Consider the following 21,303-nt stretch of genomic DNA (forward strand, 5'->3'; position numbering starts at 1 on the left):
TCTGGCTGCCGATGACCCCCTCATTTACGGGGGATGGAATTTGGAGTACACTTCTTGGTGATCGGTGTGCCAATTCTGCTTCTAAGAGAGCAATCGGGATATGCAGGACTTTTTGCTGGTCATATGTATAGGTGACCCTTGGTGCTGGAAGGCCTACCTCTAGAGATTCATCAAGCTCAAGTGTTACTTTTAACTCTTCCTTTTATTTTGGCGATTTAGACATAAAGGGGGGAGCTTCGTCTTCAGGAGAGGACACCATGACCTCGGAGATGTGGCAAGGTATACTCGGGTAGATCGGAGTCAAAAGGAGGATCTTGCCATGTCTTTCCTCTTCTTTGAACATGTCCATGATCATTCACCCCAGATCTTCAACATCGTCATGACACGAAGGTCCTATCTCTCTCACAGGCTTCCAATCATCATCCTTTGACTTTTCTGCCACTAAAAGGTCTGTGAAATATTACTTGGTGTCGGCATAATGAGTCTTAGCTAAAATGAACAGTCTCTTATCAGCATAGACCGTGTGCTATCTTCCATCTCAACTGTACTTGAAGCACTGGTGGAGTATGGAAGGAACCACCCTTTGATCGTGAAGTCAAGGACCACCAAGCAGGACATTGTAGGAGGTATAGATATCGATTACATGAAATTGAGCGTAATCATTGAGATCACTGATCTTGAGACGAAGGGGTACCGCGCCTACTGGCTTCTCTCCTGATTAGTTGAACCCTTATGCGATGATGTGGGTAGGAGTGACATCGTCAGACCCTAATCCCAATCGGGTGAGGATCCTTCTTGGGATGAGGTTGAATGCCCTCCATCCAGCATGATTCGGTTGATAGGGCAGGCGTGGAGTTCACCATTCACAAAGAGGGGGCGATTGTGGAATTTTCCTCCCAGCTGAAGGTCGTCTTCAGAAAAAGAGATTGCCTAGCACCCACTCAGGATGGCTGGGTCAACCTTAATAGGCTCCACTTCGGTCTCGTACACCTCTGAGTAAAGAAGATCTTGAACCAAGGCCATACGATAGTCTCTCGACAGTAGAAGGGCATCATAGATGCTTAGAAGGGCATGAAGCTTTCTCACGTGCCCAATTAAGTCGTATTTCACTCTATCCTCATTAGTCTTATGTGTTCCTGATCCAGTCACAAGTGTAGAGAGTACGGTAGATTTAAAAATAAGCTTCGTTTGAGTCTTGATTTGTGCCACTGGCTGCTTTGTTATACATCCTGTTCGGTGTGGGTTGATGGGGAAGTAATGGAGATTTGTATTTGGGATGTAGAGGTTTGAGGTTGAGGTTTAGGAAAAGTACAGGATCAGGAAAATTGAGAAACTTGAGCTTTTGAGGCATGGGCTGTAGCTTCTTTCCTGATCTTAGGTTCATTTACCCTGTGTTAGGTGGTACTTCCAAAATCTGCGCCATATGGGAGGCTTCTTTGGAAGAGGAGGTCGATGATGGCTCGGTTTTAGCTTGAGTTGACAAGGCGTCGGCAGCTGTAAAGAATCCAGCTGCCTGAGCCAGCATCTCTCTGAGGTGCTCCTGCTGCTACCTGCTAAGGCTGGTGTCTTCGAGCTCTCTATTTAGAGCATCGAAGTTTGGACACTATCAAGCTGCACGTGTGGAGAAAATAGAAGAGGAGGGAGGAGAAGAGTTAAAATATTTCGGACAGCTTTTTACGTTGTCACCAGAATTGGATGTGTGCGGGGGTATTTTAGGTCTTGCCCTACCTTTGATCGTTGAGGGGTGCTTTTAACATAATCACCCATATTGAAGGGATCCTGAGCTGTTGGTGACTCAAGGATGTCCTCCTGATTGAACGAAAGGACAAGGTGAGCTACGCTTGGGTTGAAGTCCTGCAAGGTCGGTAGTGGGGGGAGAGGCCTGAGAAATTCTTCTTCGACTATTGGCTTAAGAAGACGATTTCTTCGGTGAGCCGACCTGGGTGCTCGTCATTTCTTCTAGATCCCAGAGGAGGTGTTTGGACCATCCTACAGGTTGGTGAGTAGCCCTAGCTTGGTGGACTGCCTCACGCTTCAAGGAATTGAGTCTGCTTCGTCCATGGTAAACTTCTCAGGGTTGAAAAGTCGAGGGCGCCGAAGGGTCTGGTGTATGCTCATGAGAAGCTTGTAGTGTGGCTTCCTTTTGAACGGGAGCAACGACCTGGAAGCGTTCTGAGAGGACGACACAAACAATGTGGCCTTCCTGGACTTTTTCTGCAACTATAGCTTCGAACCTAGAGCATTCCTTCAGCTCGTGGCCCCATACTTGGTGATAGGGGCACAAGAGGTTGTCCATACCCTGGGCTAAGTGCTTAGGCTGCCTGGCGGGGTTGGAAGTGATGAGGCCCTGCTGGAGCATTGCCTCAAAGAGAGCCTGCGGAGGGTCTTAATCTGTGTTTCCCTGGGCGTACGTCGGGAGGTCTTCTTGCACTGGTGAAAGAGGGACTTGAGGGTGTCTTCCTTGCCAAGAGCTTATGGAAGCCAGTGCATTCATTGATGTCATGGCCACGTATCTAGTGATACGCGCATGAGAGGTTCTTAGTTCTTGGAGGTAGGAATTGGGTAGCCTTGTCGGCTTTCAGGACACGAGTCCTTCTTCGAGCATTATGACAAAAAATGCACGGAGGATAGTGGGCGAGTCATCACCCTCTTGGATAGTTATTATGTGAGAAGCCTCAATTGCCCCGAACGATTTCTTTAACTCTTTAAGATTTATCTGACCCTTGTTAATAAGGGCTTCAAGATTGTGTCATTGAGCTTATAACAGTCATGAGTGGGGTGGCCAACTTTCCTGTGATAGGTGCAGTACCTCTCATTTGTCTCTTGCCCAAAAGGCTCCGGGGTGTTGACCTCTGACAGCTAGATCATGTTCTATTCTAGCAGAAGTCGGAGCAATGCAGGAGTCCACTCCATGTCGAAGGGGTAAACTTTATTTAAGTGTTGGATCCAAAAGTCATTTTGCTTAGAATTTTTAGGAGGGGGGACCTCATTGTAGGACTGCCGCTTGCCCCGGGCGTGAGGCACCATTGCCTTGATGAGGTCTAGGGTACGAGAAGCCACGATCTTAGTGTTAGTCATGGTGGCGGCCGTGTTGATCACTGCCTTTTGGTTGCTCGAACTGTTTGAGCAAGAATTTGCGGCAGAGTGTTGATGACGAGAGATGCCATGGTGCTTGAACAATCCCTCAATATGAACTGCCTTAGAGATGAGCTTTAACAAGGAGGGTGGATTGGATGCCTCGACATGCAGGGCGATCTCAAGAATGATGTTCCGTATGTAGGTCTGGAACGCTTCCTTCTCAGTCATGGGAGTGGCATGAAAGGTTGTCAGCTCTCTCCATTGGGCGATTAACTTGTCAACCAACTCACCAGGGTCTTGCATCAGAGTACGAAGCTTGATGGTTTCCACATTCCTTTGGACATCATAGAAGCGTTGGTAAAACAACTACTCCATTTCTTTCCATGTGTGCACCGCTTTGGAGGCAAGAGAGCATACCACTGGAAGGCTGGCCCTTCGAGAGTCTTGTACTAATGGACGAGGAGTCGTCCATCAGTCTCCGTCTTCCGACACACTACTTGAAAGTGGGTGGTATGTTGGTGCGGGGACGTAGTATCGTTGAACAGAGGGAGCTTCCCTATTTGGTAGTTTGGGGGAAACGACACCTGGTCAATGTACGGAGGGTACGACTTCTGGTAGAGCGGCGCCTCCTGCATGCCTAGGACCTTATTCTTGAGACTATGTGCCACCATGGCATCTATGTCAGTTTGGGAGACCCCAAGGGAGGCAGAAATATCTTGGTGGCCGAAGGGGGAGTTTGTCTTGGAACCGTGTCCTCATCACTAGGGGGAATTGGTCGATGTAGGGGACTTGGAGGCTTCTAGGCGTTCCATCTTTTCAAGGATGGAGTGCATCATTACCTCAAACTTGTTCATCTGATCTTCTTGAGTGCCATCCGGATCTTCTATCACCATGACACTGACCATCTCTTCTGGAGGGTCAGAGACTAGTGGCGCAATGGACTGCCCTGGTTGGCGAGTCGTGGGTGGAAAGTAACTCTGGAGGGGTTCAGCTTGCCCCGACTGTACTCGAGCCTTGTATGCCGATCTTGTGAGGATCGGTTCTCGATGGTCTTCGAACCGTGGCTTTTGGACAATGATGACCGAGCAATACTCTTAGACCTGCTCAGGTTTTAGAGTTTGGAGGGGGAAGAATGGATTATGAGGCAAGAGGTCACCAAGGGTGGTGACCTCAACTCCCTTGGAGGCTTCTTTGGTCAAGATCTATAGGCCCTTCCTCTGGCTAGTCTTGAGGCGGTTGTGGACTTCATTCCAAAACCGAGCCTGAGACTTGTATTACCCCACTTTCTTTGAGCATGCAAGGGTCGTGTCTATGAGTTGGAGCATGGAGTAGGGTCCAAGGACAAAAGGCACCCTAGGTTTCTTCCTTGGAGGCTGGAGGCCTTTGTCTGCCATCAAGTCGTTACCCCGAATTCTTTTGTGAGGACCGAGTGCACGACTGACCTAAGGCTGGCTCAAGATGGTACTCTTAGGGAAGACCTTTGAGTACCAGGGATCGAGGTGCTTGCCTAGTATCAGGAGAATGATAGAAGAGGTAGCTATTTCAGGACTTCACTTGAGTCTGAACTGAGGAGGAAATGGCAAAGATGGTGCATGTGCACCCTTAGAGTTAGCCGTCTTGGTGAATTTGGGGTCAGCCCGAGCTCAGGCAATGGGTTCGACCTGAGGAGACTGAGACCTATGAGCTTGTGTCTACAAGGGATCTGGCAGGAGCCCATCTCTCACAGGCTGGAGCTATGTGTGCTAGGAAGGAGGACGGAGCGGTCGACCCTCATGTGCTCGAGGTGGTATACAGCTAGCACTGCCCCGAGCTGTGGAAAGAAAATGCATGGAGGATGCAGGGTTCGGCCCGTGAAAGCTTAGCCCTTAATGCAAGCTCAAAGCGACATGAAGGTTGCCCCGACTTGCGGCTCGAGTGGATGGACCACGAGACCTTGGGTGTGTGCGATGTGCGGTAGTAGATGTGCTACCAATGCAAGGGGCCTTAGTGGAGGGTTCACCAGGGTCGAGGAAGCAAGGAGTCAAGTACATTTAAGTCCTATCTCGCACAAACCCAAGAAAGAACCTGGGCATCGCAAATCAGTAAGAGAGTAGGAAAAGAAGCATGAGTAGTTCGCTTCCCTGGAGGCGTCACGAGTGCAGGGATAAGGAAGTCCCCAACACGGATAAATGGGTTGAACAACCCAGATACCATAGAAATTAATGCAAAAAGTAAAAGACCATACTGGTCAAATAAGAGCAAACCGACTAACAAGTAGTAAGTCCTTAGTGGAGTTACCAAGCTGGTTAGGTACCTCGATCTCGCCCTTCATATCTAGATGATCTTGTGGCACGTATCTCGTGTTTCTAATGAACCCAGGATTTGATATTGCTCTCTCGAAACTTTGCTCAAGATCTAGGGCAGGTATATCAACCGATGAGAGAGGAATTTAAGGTGGGATTGGGACTTACATGGGCTGGCTCAGGTGGCTGCCCTTATAGATCATGAAGAAATCCCCCCAGATGCTTTAACTGGTTTGAAATCGCCTCCCTTGACCTGCAATCCTCTTGTTTTCTACACAACACTTCCACAGTTAATTTGCTAGACAAATGGGTCAAAGAGACTCACCCTTGTTTTAGGGCATTGTATGTTCATATAAGAGTGATGAAGCAGAAGGTTTAAATAAAGATAGGAAAGAGAAGAGAACTTGATGGAGAAGCGAGACTAACATGACGAATGGAAAATAACCGACTCGGAGTGGTAGCAAGACATGCACGGTTCTCATGACCAGCATGGTGGCAATACTATTCCAAATCGAAGCTGATATGGGGAAGAAGAGAAAGAGAGTGAGACGGTAGAGAGGAGAAGAACCCATATGACAATGAGCATCATCGTTGGCATCATGAGAAGACGTCGTGTCCCTTCTGGGAGGTGGTGGCTTCTGGTGAGGCTCACGGCGATATCTCCCCATGAGACACGGCGAGGATACGTCTGCGGGTAGTGAAGCCTATTACCCGCATTCCTCACTGACACACCAAGGATATATCTACGGACGACGATGAGCAGCGCCATCTGCAAGCCTTGCTACGAGGTAGAGATGAAAATAGAAGGGAGAAGAAGCTCACGCATGGCACTGCCATTGTCATGTGCAACCTGTGGGACCACCAAAGAGGCATGCACGGCACAACCACTATCGTGCATAGCCTTTGAGAGGAACTCAGATGGGGAAGAGGAAGAAGAAAGAGGGGAAGAGGGAGAAGATTTACCTCGAGCCTAAGGGTACCGGTCCAAAAGTTTCTCTCACCTTACTCTCCCTTTCCAAATGTGACCCAACAATGAGAAGAAAGAGAAACTTTATTAAGTAAAAACTCTCTGTTTGTAAAGGGTTGAATCCTCTGTGTGTGTCTCCTTTTTTTTTTTCTTTTTTTTTTCATAAAATGATGGTACATGGTATATATAGAATTTACTCAAAACATGGGTGGATGATCAAAAGTAACCGTAATTGCTAGAAATTAAGATTAAATTGAATTAAAAGAAATTACGCAACAGGGTGCAAAATGATAGATTTGCCTCTTCCTAACAATTTGTGGAATTTCATAACAGTCCTTGTGTTGCCTTAGAACATGCATGATTTTTCATGGATGATCTGGGGTCGTTCTGATGCTTGGTTGATTGCAGGGCTCGGCATGACAATCAATTTGATACCAACTTCGAGTCATGGATTGTGTTTTATGTGCACGATCATGTGATTTGAAATTTGAATGGATCTTAAAACTTTAGATCCATAGTGTGCTCGCTCCTTGATGTTTTTTGATTATTTCTTCACTGGATCACACTGAGCATGCCATTACGATGGCGGGGCAACAAACGTAGCTCAATTCCATGCCGAAATGAAGATTTTGCAACTTTGGAATTTTTGCTGGAATCTGGAATTTTGATGATGGAATTTACAGTCACTTCATTGGCTTGGTGTGAGGAATCCGACCGTTCATCATATACGAAGTTCAGGTCAAACATAGCCGGAGAACTTACGCATGTGATGGAATTAGTCTTGCAACGATCGGGCTCGCAAACTGTGTGATTTGGCCGCTTGAAAGAGGCACGATGCTATTGAATTTCCTGCACATTCTTCAAAGATTTGCAACTTCTCTCTAGCTTTTCTTCGTGCTCGGGTGTCGTTGCGAGGCTTGCCACATATCAAAACTCTCGTTTTGACGAGACAAATAAGCTCACCAAATTTGAGCACAATCCGACTTGGGACGGGCGATATATGAGCATCGAAAGGCACTATTCATGACTGTCCCTTCAATGGTGTGGAGTGGTAGGGTGGCCGCCCGGGAATAGCGTGTGGCTCCTCCTGTTTCACTCTTTTGTGTATAACTTCTTCTTAGAGTGTTCGTTTAAGCAAAAATTTGACCTCTAAGAGTTTTCAACCATGCAAGATCTAATGGAGGTGGTCCCAGAGCAAATGGAGACATCAAAAATGTAGCTCTAGTTATAGAGTCCATTTCAGGGTGCTAGAGAGCTATTTTTCTAGAACTGTTTCTCACTCTGCACTATCTTAGACATGTTAGAATACGAAAAAAATTGGCAAGAGACTCTTGAGAGTTTGCATGAAGATTTTGACCAGTTCTGAGGCTATTCTAAGATTGTAGGAGGTTCCACTGTTTGCTAGGCCTTTATTTAGCAAGGGCCCCACGTTGATGAAAATATCTCCCAACAAGGAGGATTAAGCAAGTACTGCTTGATATCATCAAGTGCTGCTTGGCACGCCTCATCTCATATGAAGGGGGTGTCCTTCTTCATGAGGTGTGAAAAGGGCTTGCATCGACCCAAGAGGGTAGAAATGAACCGTCATATGTAGGTTAGTTGTCCTTTGAGGGACCGAAGCTCATGTAGAGTTGTAGCCGATAGCATGTCCTAGATCACCTTGATTTTGACTGGCTCAATCTCGAGCCCATGATACCTCACGATGCTAAGAACTTTCCTAAGTGTATGCCAAAGGTGCATTTCAAGGGATTCATCTTGAGTTGGTGACATCGCAGCCCTCAAATAACTTTTCAAGATCCTTCATGTGAAGATCCTTTGCTTTGGACTTCACCACCAAGTCATCCACATAACACTCGACCTCCTTGTGCATCATGTCCTTGAAGATAGTCATCATGGCTTGTTGGTACGTGGCATCGACATTCTTTAACCTAAAAGGAATTATATTGTAGCAAAAGACACATTTTTGGGTCAGGAATGCAGTGGCCTTTTCATCTTCTTGTGCCATTCTGATCTGATTATAACCAGAATACCCATCCATGCAGGAGAAGACTTTGCAATGAGTTGTGGAATCAATGAGCATCTTGGTAAATGGCAGAGGGAAGTCATCCTTAAGGCAGGCGGTGTTCAAAAAGTGAAAGTCAATGCAAACTCCAATTTGACCATTTATCTTCTTGACTGGGACAACATTTGTCAGCCATTTTGGGTATTTGAATTTGCGTATGAATCCAGCTTGCCTGAGCTTGTTCACCTCAGTATCAATCTGCATCTCAAGGTCAGGTCTAAGCCTTCTTGATTTCTACTTTATGGGCTTGATGGACGGATCAATGCTGAGGCGACGAACAATGATTTGCGGATCTAGACTGGCATCTCATGATAATGCCAGGCGGAGACAATCTGGTTTGCTCAGAGTAGGGAAATGTAACTTTCTTTCTCTTCTAGGGACATTTTTGCTGAGATGAAAGTTGGCCTTAAGTCGGCCTCATCCCTTAAGTTTATCTCTTCAAGCTTGTCAGCAGTGGCCTGACCACCTTCCTCCCACTTTTCTGGAGTTTCTTGTAACTCTTCGTCATGGGATTCAAGATGCTTCTTTTCAATCTCGAGTGTAGAGGCCCATGATCTTAACATTTTGGCTTTTAAGAGGTTCCCAGTGCAAGAGGTGATTTTCGGCCCCAGATTGAACCAAGCAATGAAAGGGTCAACTTTGGACATGGAGTCCATGACATCGTGCTTATGGTCACTCAGCACTTACCCCGAGTTGGGTGGTGCTTCATGAACTTGAATCATGTGACAGGCCTAATGAGAATAGGAACTTGAAGATGGCTCAATCGTGACTAGAGCTACCTAAGCTTCGGCAACTGTTAGGAAGCCTACCATCTAAGCAAGCATCTTTCTTAAGTGTTTCTGTTGCGACCAACTAATGTCGGTGCCTTCGAGCTCTCTATTTAGAGCATTGAAGTCTAAACACTGTCGAGCTGCACCTACAAAAGAGATAGAAGAGGAGGGAGGAGAAGAAGAAGAGTTAAAATGATCTGGGAAGCTTTTTACGTTGTCATCAGAATTGGACGTGTGCAGGGGTATTTTAGGTCTTACCCCGACTCTGACCGTTGGGGGTGATTTTAATGTCTTCACCCTTTTAGTCGAGTGTCGAGTGTCGAGTAGTTGATGACTTAGGGGCGTCCTCCTGATAGACAACGCGATATGGAGAGGTGTGCCTGGGATGAAATCCTGTAAGGTCGGTAGTGGAGGAAGAGGCCTGGGAAATTCTTCCTTGACTAGTGCTTGAGGAATAGGGTTCCTTTGGCGAGCTGACCTGGGTGTTCATCCATTTCAAGACCCCGTGGGAGGCGTATGGTTCATCATGATAGGCTTATGAGTGGCCCTGACTTGGCGGACTGCTTGACACTTCAGGGACTTGAGCCTGGTTCGCCCATGGTAAACATCCCATGCCAGAGAGGTTGAGTGTTCAAAAGGGTCTAGGGTATCCTTCTTAGGGACTTGCAGTGGAACTTCCTCTTGAGTGGAAGTAGTGGCTTGAAAGCATTCTAGAAGGACGACACTGACAATATGACTCTTTCGCACCTTCTCCGCGGCTATAGCTTTGAAGCCAGAGCATTCCCTCAACTCGTGGCCTCGCACTTGGTGATATAGGCAAGACGCCTTGGTTGCTTGGAGGGTTTTGGAGTAACGAGACCCTGTTGGAGCGTTGCCACAAAGAGGGCCTGCAGAGGGGTTAGGCCTAACACTTTCTTGATCTTGTGTTGAGAGGTCTTCTTGCGCGGACGGAGGGAGGACCTGAGGGTGAGTTCCTTGATTATAATGAACTTCTTGACACTACTGCATCTTTCCTGCCAAGATCTCGTGAAAGCCAGTGCATTCGCTCAGGTCGTGGCCTCGTATCAGGTGATATGGACACCAGAGGTCTTCAGTACCTGGAGGCAGGAACTTGGGCTGCCTTGCTGGCTTTAGTGTGATGAGACTTTCTTCGAGCATCACAGAGAATATTGCATGGAGGACGGTTCCTCTTGGAGTGTCACTATGTGGGAAGCCTCTGTTGCCTCGAATGCTTTCTTTAGCTCTTCGAGCTTTATCTGACCCTTACTGATGAGGGCTTTGATAATGTCCTTGATCTTATAACATTGATGAGTGGGGTGGGCTACTCTCCTATGATAGGCGCAATATTTCTCATGTGTTTCCTATTCAGGCAGCTCTGGGGATTTGACTTCCGACAGTCGGATCATGTTCTGCTCTAACAATAGCCGAAGCGATACAGGGACCCACTCCTTTTCAAAGGGGTACACCTTGTTCTATTCCTGAATGTAGTAGTCGCTTCAATTTGGATTTTTAGGGGGCGAGACCCTGTTATGGGACTGCAGCGACGCTTGTGCCTTGGTTGTGACTACCCCTTTGAAGTGGTCCAAGGTTTTAGGGGCAGCTTTCTTGATGTCAGTCATGGCAACAGCCACACTAAACACCCCTTTTTGCTGGCTGCCCTGATTGTTGGAGCGAGAATTTCCATTGCCTCGACCATTTCCCAAGCTAAAGGGCAGTTGACGGGATCCAACATGGTGTCTAGACAGACCTTTAACACGAACAGCTTTAGAGATGAGCTCTCATATGGAGCTTGGATTGGAGGCTTCAACTTGCGGAGTGATCTCAGGCAGCATATTCCGTATGCAGGCCTGAACCTCTTCTTTTTCAGTCATGGGAGTGGCATGATAGGTTGCCAAATCCCTCCATCGGGCGATAAACTTGTACCTTGGCTCACCAGGGTCTTGAGTTGGGTTAAGGAGCTCGATGGTTTCTACGTTTCTCTGAAACTCGTAGAAATGTTGGTAGAACAACTTCTCCATTTCCTGTCATGTGCGTATCGAGCTTGGGGGCAGCCGAACATAGCACTGAAATGTTGGCCCCTCGAGAGTCTTGACGAACTAATGGAGGAGGAGCGGCTCGTCAGTTGCCGTTTCTTGACAAGCCGCTTGGAAGTGGGCGATATGTTGTTGTTGCAACATAGTACCATTGAACAGGGGGAGCTTCCCTTTTTGATAGTTTGGGGGAAACGATACCTGGTCAATGTACAAGGGGTACGACTTAAGATAAAGCGGCGTTGCTTGCATGCTTGGGACCTTGCTCCTGAGGCTGTGAGTCACCATGGTGTCTATGTCTGCTTGTGAAACTGCATGGGGAGCCGAGCTGTCTTGGGAGGTTGGTGGGGAGGTTTGCTTGGAAGCTGTGTCCTCATCAGATAGGGAGTCGGTCTCATGGTGAGACGAAGGGGATCTGGAGGCTTCTAGATGATCCAACTTCTTGAGGATGGACTGCATCATCACCTCAAACTTTTTTATTTGCTGGTCTTGGGTGACAAACGGGACATCGATCACCATGATACTGACCGTCTCTTCTGGGGTGTCAGACTCTGGTGCGGTGGTACACTGTCGAGGTTGGCGATTTGTCCATGGCAATTCGGTCCATAGGGGCTCAGCATGCCTCAATTGGACTTGGGTCTTGTATGCTGACCATGTGAGAACTGGTTCTTGACGGTCTTCGAACCATGACTTCTTAGTAACTCGGTCCTTCCTTGTGGCTGTCACCACCGAGCAATGCTCTTGAAACTCTGGTTTGGGTTTTCAAAGCCAAAGAGGGGAAAAGGAATTGTAAGACAGGAGGTTATTGAGAGTGGTAACCTCTACTGTCTTTAAGGCCTTTCTAGTTAGGAAATGCAGGTTTGTCTTCTGCTTGATCTGAAGGCTGTAATAAACTCCATTCCAGAATTGAGCCTAAGATCTGGATTGCCCAGTCCTTATTGAGCATATGAGGGTCGCGTCTAGCAACTGGGGAAAAGAGTGCGGTCCAAGGATAAAAGGAGATCTGGGCTGCTGCCTCGGAGGTTGTAGACTTCTATCAGCCATCATACCGGTGCCTCGAGTTCCCTTGTGGGGTTCGGGTGCAAACCTGAGCTGAGGCAGCTGACTCAAGATGGAACTCTTAGGGAAAACCTTTGAGTACCAGGTCTGAAAGTGTTTTCCTGGTGAAGGAAGGGTGACAGAAGAACGAGATGGCTTGTTACTCCACCTAAGTTGAGGTCGGGGAGGAACCTGCAAACTCGGTGCATGTGCACCCTTAAAGGAAATACTCCAAGTGACTTGGGGGTCAACTGAGGCTTGGTCAGCTGGTTCGACCTTTGGAGGTCGAGACCTATGAGCTTGTGTCTGTGAGGGACCTGGTAAGAGACTGTCTCTCACAAGATGAAGCTGTGTCTGCTAAGAGGGAGGACAAAGTGATAGACCCTCATGTGCTTGAGTTGGCGTAGGACTTGCGCTGCCCCTATCTGTGGGATGCCGATGCATGGTACGTGTAGGGTTTGGCTTGAGAAGGCCTAGCCTTGGATTCGAGCTTAGGGTAGCATGAGCGTTGCCCCGAGGTGTGGTTTGAATGGGCGGGAAACGAGCCTTTAAGTGTGCGTGAGAGTTGGAGGCTCCAAGGTCTCCACCTTGGTGTGTCGAGCTTCTAGGAATAGGAGGTCAACGTGGTGAAAATACATGGGGGTGGCCTTGTAGTGACCCTCAGGAGCGATGAAAACCTGCTTGTCTTTCGCAGAAGAGGACAGGGCAGCCTTCCGACGTACCCCAGTAATGTGGCTAATAAGGGACTCGTCAGTAGTAGGGTGTGTGTTGTGGGTGGTAGCAGACGTGCTACCAATGCGAGATACCTTGGTGGAAGGTCCACCACGATTAGGAAGTGGGGAGTTAGGGACCTTCGAGTCCCTTCTCGCAGCAATCTAGGAAAGGACCTGGGAGCCGGAGTACGAGTCTTAACTTAAGAGGAGTGTAGGGAATGAGACTAGAGAGGCTCGGTTTCTTGGGACAGTCAGAAGTTGGGGATGAGAAAATCCCCAACTCGGATAAACGGGTTGAATAACCCAGATGCCTTGAATGCACTACAGAAAGTAAAAGGTGATGTTCATCAAGCAAGAGCGAACCGACGAAGAGGTAGTAAATCCTCAATGGAGTTGCCAAGCCGGTTAGGTGCCTCGATCTCGTCCTTCGGATCTAGATGCTCTGGCGGTACGTATCTCGAGTTTTGAGGGAACCTGAGACTTGAGATCGCTCTCTCGGGAACCTTGCTCAAGAACAAGGGCAGGTATACCAACTGATGAGAGATGAATTTAAGATGGGTTCGGGACTTACTCAGTCTGGCTCGCGTGGGCTTCCTCTTAGATCATGAAGAAAGCCCCCTAGCTACTTCAACTTGTTCGAAATTGCCTCCCATGATCTGCGATCACCTTGTTTTCTATAAAACATTATCATGGTTAACTTGCAAGACAAGTATGCCAAAGGACCCACCGTTGTCTTAGGGTAATGCACGTTGATAAGTGAGGGTGATGAAGTGGAAGGTTCGAATGACGACAGAGAAGAGAACTTGATAAGGGGACGCGATTAGCATGATAGCTAGACCAGTGATAGACTCGGTGTGGTAGCAAGACAGGCATGGTACTCAGGACCTGCACAACGACAATACTATTAGAAACCGAGGTCGATAAGACTGTCTTAATCTGTTGTGGCAACAAGACAGGCATGGTACTCAAGATCAGCACGACAACAATACTACTTGAAATTCGGTCGATAAGACTGTCCTAATCTACTGTGATCTGTTGTGGCAGCAAGATGGGCATGGTGCTCAAGACCAGCATGATGGTAATACTGCTCGAAAGCCAGACCTCTATAGTAGTGCTAGACTGAGTCTACCCTCAGTTAAGTGAGAAGAGGATGGAGAGAAGGCACGAGACGATTAAGTGATGGGGTCCTGACGACATTAGGCATCGCCACCCACAACCATGGAATAGCATTGTCACAACCCTTGGACAACGCTAGACACGTCAAACTGCTGGAGAGAGAGCAGTGAACTACAGGCGATGCTAGGCATCGTTGTTGACAACAGGTGAAGGTAGCACACCCCTTCACGAACGGCGATGTCCTCTTGTGAAGTGCGCGGCGATAGCAACTTGTGAAGCACACGATGATAACCACTTGTGAAGCACATGACGATAGTTCCTTCTGAGGCACACGGTGATAAGCGTAGGACGCAAGAGAGACCTACGGACAGCTATAGGCATCAAGCGTAGGAAGGAAGTTCGCGAATGGTGATAAGCACAGAGCGCACAAAAGTAGCTCGTCGACGGTGATAGGAGTTGCTGTGACTCTTGGCTGGTGGCGATAGGCATTGCTGTTTGCGAAAGGATCGCAATAGGGGAAGGCCCCTGCGGGCGGTAATAGGTTGCGCCGTCTGTGCTCTTCGCTGAGACATCGAGGACACATCTACGGACGGCGATGAGGAGCGCCATCTGTGACCCTTGCTGGGAGATAAAGATAAATGAAAAGAAGGGGAAAGAAAAAAAGAAAGAGGCATGCACGACACTACCACTACTGTGCATGGTCTCCGAGAGAAGCTCAGTGAAGAAGAAGAAAAAGACAAGAACGGAAAGACGAAAAAACAGAAAAGAAGAAAGAAAAAGATTTATCTTGAGCTTAGGGCTACCAATCCAAAAGTTTCTCTCTCCTTCCTTTCTTTCTCAGAACGTGACCCAACACTGAGAAGGAACATAAATTTTATTGAGAAAAATTCTCTTTGGCCAAGGGTTTTCTCCCTCTGTGTACAATGATAGTACGTGATATATATAGAGTTGTGCCCAAACATGGGTGGATTGATGAAAATTAAACCTAATTGCTGAAAATTAAGATTTAATTAAATTAAAATAAATAAAAAAATATGGTGTAAAATGAAACATTTGACCCTTCCTAACAATTTGTGGACTTCCATAACAGTCCTTGTTGCTGCCTTAGAATGTGTGTGATCTTTCGTGGATGATCCGGGGTTGCTCTGGTGCCCATTTGTTCGTAAGATAATTATTTTCTTGTAGGGCTCGGCATGGCAATTGATTTCATGTCAACTTTGAGCCAGGGATCGTCGTTTTAAGCCACGATCATGCGACTTGAAATTTGGATGAATCCTGAAACTTAAGATCGATAGTGTGCTCATTCGTGGATGTTTTTCCATGTTTTCTTCATTGGATCACACTGAGCAGGCCGTCACAATTGCGTGGGAACAAACGCAGCTCAATTTCGTGTCGGGATGAGGATTTTGCAACTTTGGAATTTTGGCTGGAATCTGAAATTCTAACATCAAAATTTACAGTCACTCTATTGGCTTCGTGTGCGAAATCCGACCTTTCATGATGCACGGGGTTCGGACCAGTGATAACTCTAGACCTTACGCATACGATGAAATTGATCTTGCATAGATCCAATATGCGAGCCCGACGATTTGGCTATTCGAGTGAGACATGCCGCTGTTGATTTTTCTGCAACTTCCTTCACAGATCGACAACTTCTCTCTAGCTTTTCTTCGCCCTCGGGGATCATCGTCGGGCATGCTATATATCAAAACGCTTGTCTCTACGATACGAACACGCTTACAAAATTTGAGCACAGTCTGACAAGGGATGAGGGAGATATTATGCGTGCAAGTCATTATTCGTGACTGCTCTTTTAATGGACTTTAGCTACAGGATGGCCACATGGGAATAGTGTGCGGCGTCTCCTGTTTTGGTATTTTTCCTCTAAATTCTTCTTGGAGTGTTTTAACCTACAATTTACCCCTAAGTTTCAATCATGTCAGATCCAATGGAAGTGGTCTCATGATCGTTTGATGCTCCAAAAGTAGAGTTGTAGTTTTAGGGGTCTATTTCAGGGTGCTAGAGGCAGATTCTACCGAAACGGTTTCGCAGTCTGCACTACCTTAAACATGTCAGAATGTGACAAAAATTGGCAAGAGACTTTTTGGAGTCCTTAGGAAGATCTTAGCAAGTTTTGGGGCCATTATGAAACTCTCGAAATTTCCACTATTTATCAGGCTTTATTGACCGACTTCTCTACTTTATTCAACATCGGGGACCCATGGTGCTGTAAAATGTCTTCAAACAGTATTATTTCAAAAAACAAATGGGACTCCTTAGGGATATATGATGGTGGTCGGCTTCCCAACTTCATTAGGGATTACAGGTCACGACTTGGGTAGCTCGAGAGGACCTCAACTGGCTTAGGCAAGCACGCGACGTTAGTCACTAGAGAGAGACGCGTGGTGATATCCCTTTTAAAGAGGCTCACGGCGATAGTCCCAAGTGAAGCGTGTGATGATAGGGCGTTTAGTAAAACGCATGGTGATAAGGAGTGCACGGCAGTAGCCCTTCAAAGGAGCACGCGATAATAGTCCAATTAAAGAAGCTCGTGGTGTTGAGCAGATGTAACTTGCACCAAGGTCTCATGCTGACCCGACCCGCCCTAGTTGCGTCGCCATGTGAATATGATGACTACGGTGCCATTTCAAGCTTGTAAGGGCAGTTAGCGGCATTGCCGAGTATAAAAGGGGGGAAAACCCCCATTTTACTGTTTCTACAAAAGGTAAAACAGTCAAAGAGGGTTTTTTTGCTTTTAGAGAGAGAGCTAGGCTTCCACCAAGAGACTTCCAGCAAGAGTTTCCTAGACAATACTTGTAACATACAAGCCTTCAAGAGTTTTTTGGTGAGCTTGAGCAGGTCGTGGGCCTTCGCATCATGCATGCGAGTGTTTTTCAGAGAGTACCAAGGCTTTCTGAGAAGAGAACAGGGGCTACTCAGAGTTTGATCGAGACTTTTCTGGTGAAGACTGGCGACCATTGATGCTATTGTGAGGGGAGCAGTGGTGCTCTGCCAGAACTTAGTGATTTTTTGATCTTTCTGTGGTCGTTGACAAGTTACAGAGAGGTCAAGGGACTCTGACGGTGTAACATTCTGCGGGAAAGAAGGAGAAGGCTCTCTGTTGGAAACTCTACGATTTTTTAGATTGCGAAGAAGGGAGAAAGGAAACCCACAGGGTGGGAACTTCCACAGGAATTGTAGTGGTTTTACGATAGCTTGGTCAGCGGTGGAGGAGAGGGAACAAACAAGGAAGGGTTTCCCGGTGAGAAGAGGAAACGCTGGTCAAAACCCGAGGCATTGCGAACCTGCAATGGTCAGGGAGGTGAAGGATTGTGAGACGGTGAACGGTCACCCTCCTCACGCACGCACGTGGAAATTGTCAGACAGCATGCCTGGATTTCAAGGGACATGGCGTGCCGCACGTGTGATGCTTGCGAATAGCTAGAGCGCAGGCAGTATCAAGTGCTTTACTTTGGCATATGGCGATAGCCCCTTTGGTCGCGAGACGGCGATAGGTTGCCATTGGCCAAGAGGCGGCGATAGTCCTACCTTCTAGTTTTTGCTTGTGCATAGCCAGCTGCCAGTAAAAGCCTCTCCGTCAGATGTCTTCCCGACAGTCAGCCAAGGCTTTAAAAGTTCCCAAAATGCAGGTCTCTGCAAAAAATGACCTTATTGTTATAAAGGACGAAGAGCCTCTCATTACTAAGAATGAGCCGCATCCTTCATCCCAACCTGTTGCTCCTAAGGGCGAGGGTGAATCGGTGCCCTTTTGCGAGTTTCTTGCTTTGACTTGATCGTGTTCTCGCTTTTGATGAAGAGACTGATGGACAACCTCATATACTTCGACATCCCTTGTGAAGACTTGCTCAAAACAAGGGTGACTAAAGTATCTCAACACGCTAGGGCAGTTTTGGATTAAAAGAATCAGCTTCTATTCAGAAAGATCTTTCTGTCAGGCCTTTACTTAGATTCTTCCCTAGGCCTTTGACTGTCACACATGTTGCTGCAGCACACTTGGGTAACCTTAAAACCAACTTGCTCATGGGACAGTTTGTTCACTCAGATTTTGAGAGCTTGCCTTCAAAGGTTCCTTTGATATCTAAAGAAATCACCTGTTTTGAAAATGGGGATGAGTCATACATGCTGTAGCAACACACTTGGGTAACCTTAAAACCAACTTGCTCATGCGACAGTTCATTCATTCAGATTTTGAGAGCTTTCCTTCAAAGGTTCCTTTGATATCTAAAGAAATCATCTACTTTGAAAATGGGGATGACATGGCGATTCTTGAACGGAACATCAATGATTTGGAAGGCCTACTTGATATAGCCCATGAGGTAGGAAGAGACCCGTCTTCACCTCAGCTAATGCGCAGTGAACGCCCCCCTTTGGTTAGAAAGTTTTCCCTTCTCTAGGCGGTGGCTATGAAGGATGGAATCAAGTGGACACAACAGGACTATTATAGGATCAATCTTGAGGCTTGAGCGAATGCCATCATTTTTAATTCATTGTGCTTGAATTCTTGGCATTGATAATAATGTGCCGCTCTATGCCTTTTACTTCCTCTATATGCTGACATTTGCATGAATTTTTGACTTACGAATGAAATGTCTCTCTTTTGCTATGTGTGATGTGTGACTCTTTTATTCTTCCCTCTCTTTCTGTTTTACTATTCCTGCCCCAGAGTGTGAGACGAAAAAGGGCAGCCACTCCTTGCTTTGTCTTATGACAGCCTGTCGTGGCTTCAATGACCTCGAATGGGGGAGCAATTAGTTCCTCGCCTCTTGGTGTTTGATTGGACAGAGGCTCATAATTCAGGGTTCTCATGATTTGATGGGCCTGTTCACTGTAAATGCTCCAATCTGGGGGAGCTATGGCTTCGACTTGAGGCACATTTCTCTTGAGTTCATCATAAGTCTTAGTCTTAGGGACAAACTCCTTTAAGTGCTTTGAAGTGACATGCATAGCCTTCAACTAATTTTGAAGGCTACGAACCTCACTTTGCAGCTCTGCCATGGGGTCTTGTTCTTGAGAGCCAGAGGGCTGGCCTTTGTTTGTCTATCCTTTTTCAAGAGCATCTGAGAAGTGTAAGGCCTTCTTTTGCCCATTTGTAATATCTTTGCTGAAGGAGGCTAGGATTTGGAACACCTTCCATGGTGGTTGATGCATCCATTCTGCTTCTAGGAGAGCAATGGGGGCCCGTAGGACTTTTCATTGGTCCAACGTATAGGTGACCCTCGATGCTGGAAGGTTTACCTCTAGGGCTTCCTTTGCCTCAGGAGTTGCATCTAACTTATAATTTTTCTCTGATGAGCTAGAAGTAGAGGTAGAGGGGGAAAATTCTCTTTCGAGGGATGACATCATGACCTTAGATACATGGCACAGTATACTTGGGTTGACAGGAGGCAAGGGAAGAACCATGCCCTGTCTTTCCTCCTCTTTGAACGTATCCGTGATCATTCGCTCAAGGTCTTCAACATCATCACGAGGTGTTGTCTCTCTTACAGGCTTCCAATCATCGTCCTTTAGCTTTTTTGATGTAGGAGGATCTATGAAATAGTACTGGAGTCTCAGCTATAGGGAACGGTCTCTTATCAGCATAGACCATGTGTTGTCTCCCATCTGGACTGTACTTGAACATTGGTGGAGGGTGGAAGGAACAACCCCCTAATCGTGGAGCCAAGGGCGGCCAAGTAGGACATTGTAAGAGCTATCGGTGTCGATCATGTGAAATTGAGCTTAATCGTTCAGGTCATCGACCTTGAGGCGAAGGCGTACCGTACCAGCTGGCTTCTCCCCTGACTGGTTGAACCCTTGCTCTGTAAAGAGGGTAGGAGTGAGATCTTCATATCCTAATCCCAATTGGGTGAGGATCCACCTTGGGATTAGGTTGACTACTGACCCTCCATCCATCATAATCTGGTTGGTAAGGCAAGCATGTAAATCACCATTGTGAAACATGCCTCCCAACTGCATCCCAACTGTAGGTCATCGTCAGCAAAGGTGACCGCCAAACACCCACTCAAGATGACTGGGTCCACCTCAATAGGCTCCACTTCAATCTTGTACACTTTCGGGATAGAAAGAGCTTGAACCACGACCATACGGTAGTCTCTGTACAGCATAAGGGTGTCATAGATACTCAGAAGGGTTGCAAGCTTTTTCAAATGCCCAATTACGTCATATTTCACCTTATCCTCATTAGCCTTCTGTGTTTCTGATTCAGTCACTGGTTTGGGTGGTAGTTTGGAAGTTTTGGTTTGTGGCACTGACTGACTTTGTTGTTCAGCCAGTGCGGTCTGAGCTGATGGAGGCAATAGGAATTTGTATTAAGGATGTGGAGGTTTGAGGTTGAGGCTTAGGGAAAGTGAAGGATCACGAAACTGGAGGACCTTGAGCTTTTGAGGTGTGGGTTGTAACTTCTTTCCTGATCTTAGGCTCATTTGCCCCATGCTGGGTGGTACTTTAAAGATCCACACCATGTGGGAGGCCTCTTTGGAATGGGAGCTTGAAGATGACTCGGTCTTGACTAGGCTTGCTAAGGTGTCGATAACTGTTTGGAAGCCAGCGGCCTGGGTAAGCATCTTTCTTAGGGGCATCTGATGTGACTTGCTGATGTTGGTGCCTTCGAGCTCTTTATTTAGAGCGTCGAAGTCTAGGCATTATCGAGCTGCAGCTGCGAAAGAATAGAAGAGGAGGGAAGAGAAGAGGAAGAGGTAGAGTTAGAATGTTCTGGGCAGCTTTTTAAGTCATCGCCATAATTGGACATGTGCAGGCGGTATTTTAGGTCTTGCCCCGGCTCTGACCATTGGGGGCTGCTTTTAACATCGTCACCCGCATTGGACGAATGCAGGGGGTATTTTAGGTCTTACCCTGGCTCCGACCATTGGGGGGTGCTTTTAGTGTTGTCACCCACATTGGACGAGCCCCGAGCGGTTGATGACTCAGGGACGTCTTCCAGATTGGACAACATAATAAGGTGAGCTGCGCTTCGAATGAAGTCCCGCAAGGTTGGTAGTGTAGAAAAGGGCCTGAAAATTCTTCCTCAACTAGTGGCTGAGGGATATGGCTCCTTCGACAAGCTGACATGCATGCTGGTCCGTTTTTGGACCCCTTGGGAGGCGTATGGCCCATCATGACGGGCTGATGGTGGCCCCAACCCAACAAACTACTTCATGCCTCAGAGACTTGAGCCTGCTTCGCCCATGGTAGACTTCCCATGCCTTAGAAGTTGAGGGCTCAGAAGG

This window comes from Amborella trichopoda, chromosome 4 (genome assembly GCF_054954075.1).
Source record: "Amborella trichopoda isolate Santa Cruz 75 chromosome 4, AtrichopodaSantaCruz75HAP2 v2.0, whole genome shotgun sequence".
Classification (NCBI taxonomy): domain Eukaryota; kingdom Viridiplantae; phylum Streptophyta; class Magnoliopsida; order Amborellales; family Amborellaceae; genus Amborella; species Amborella trichopoda.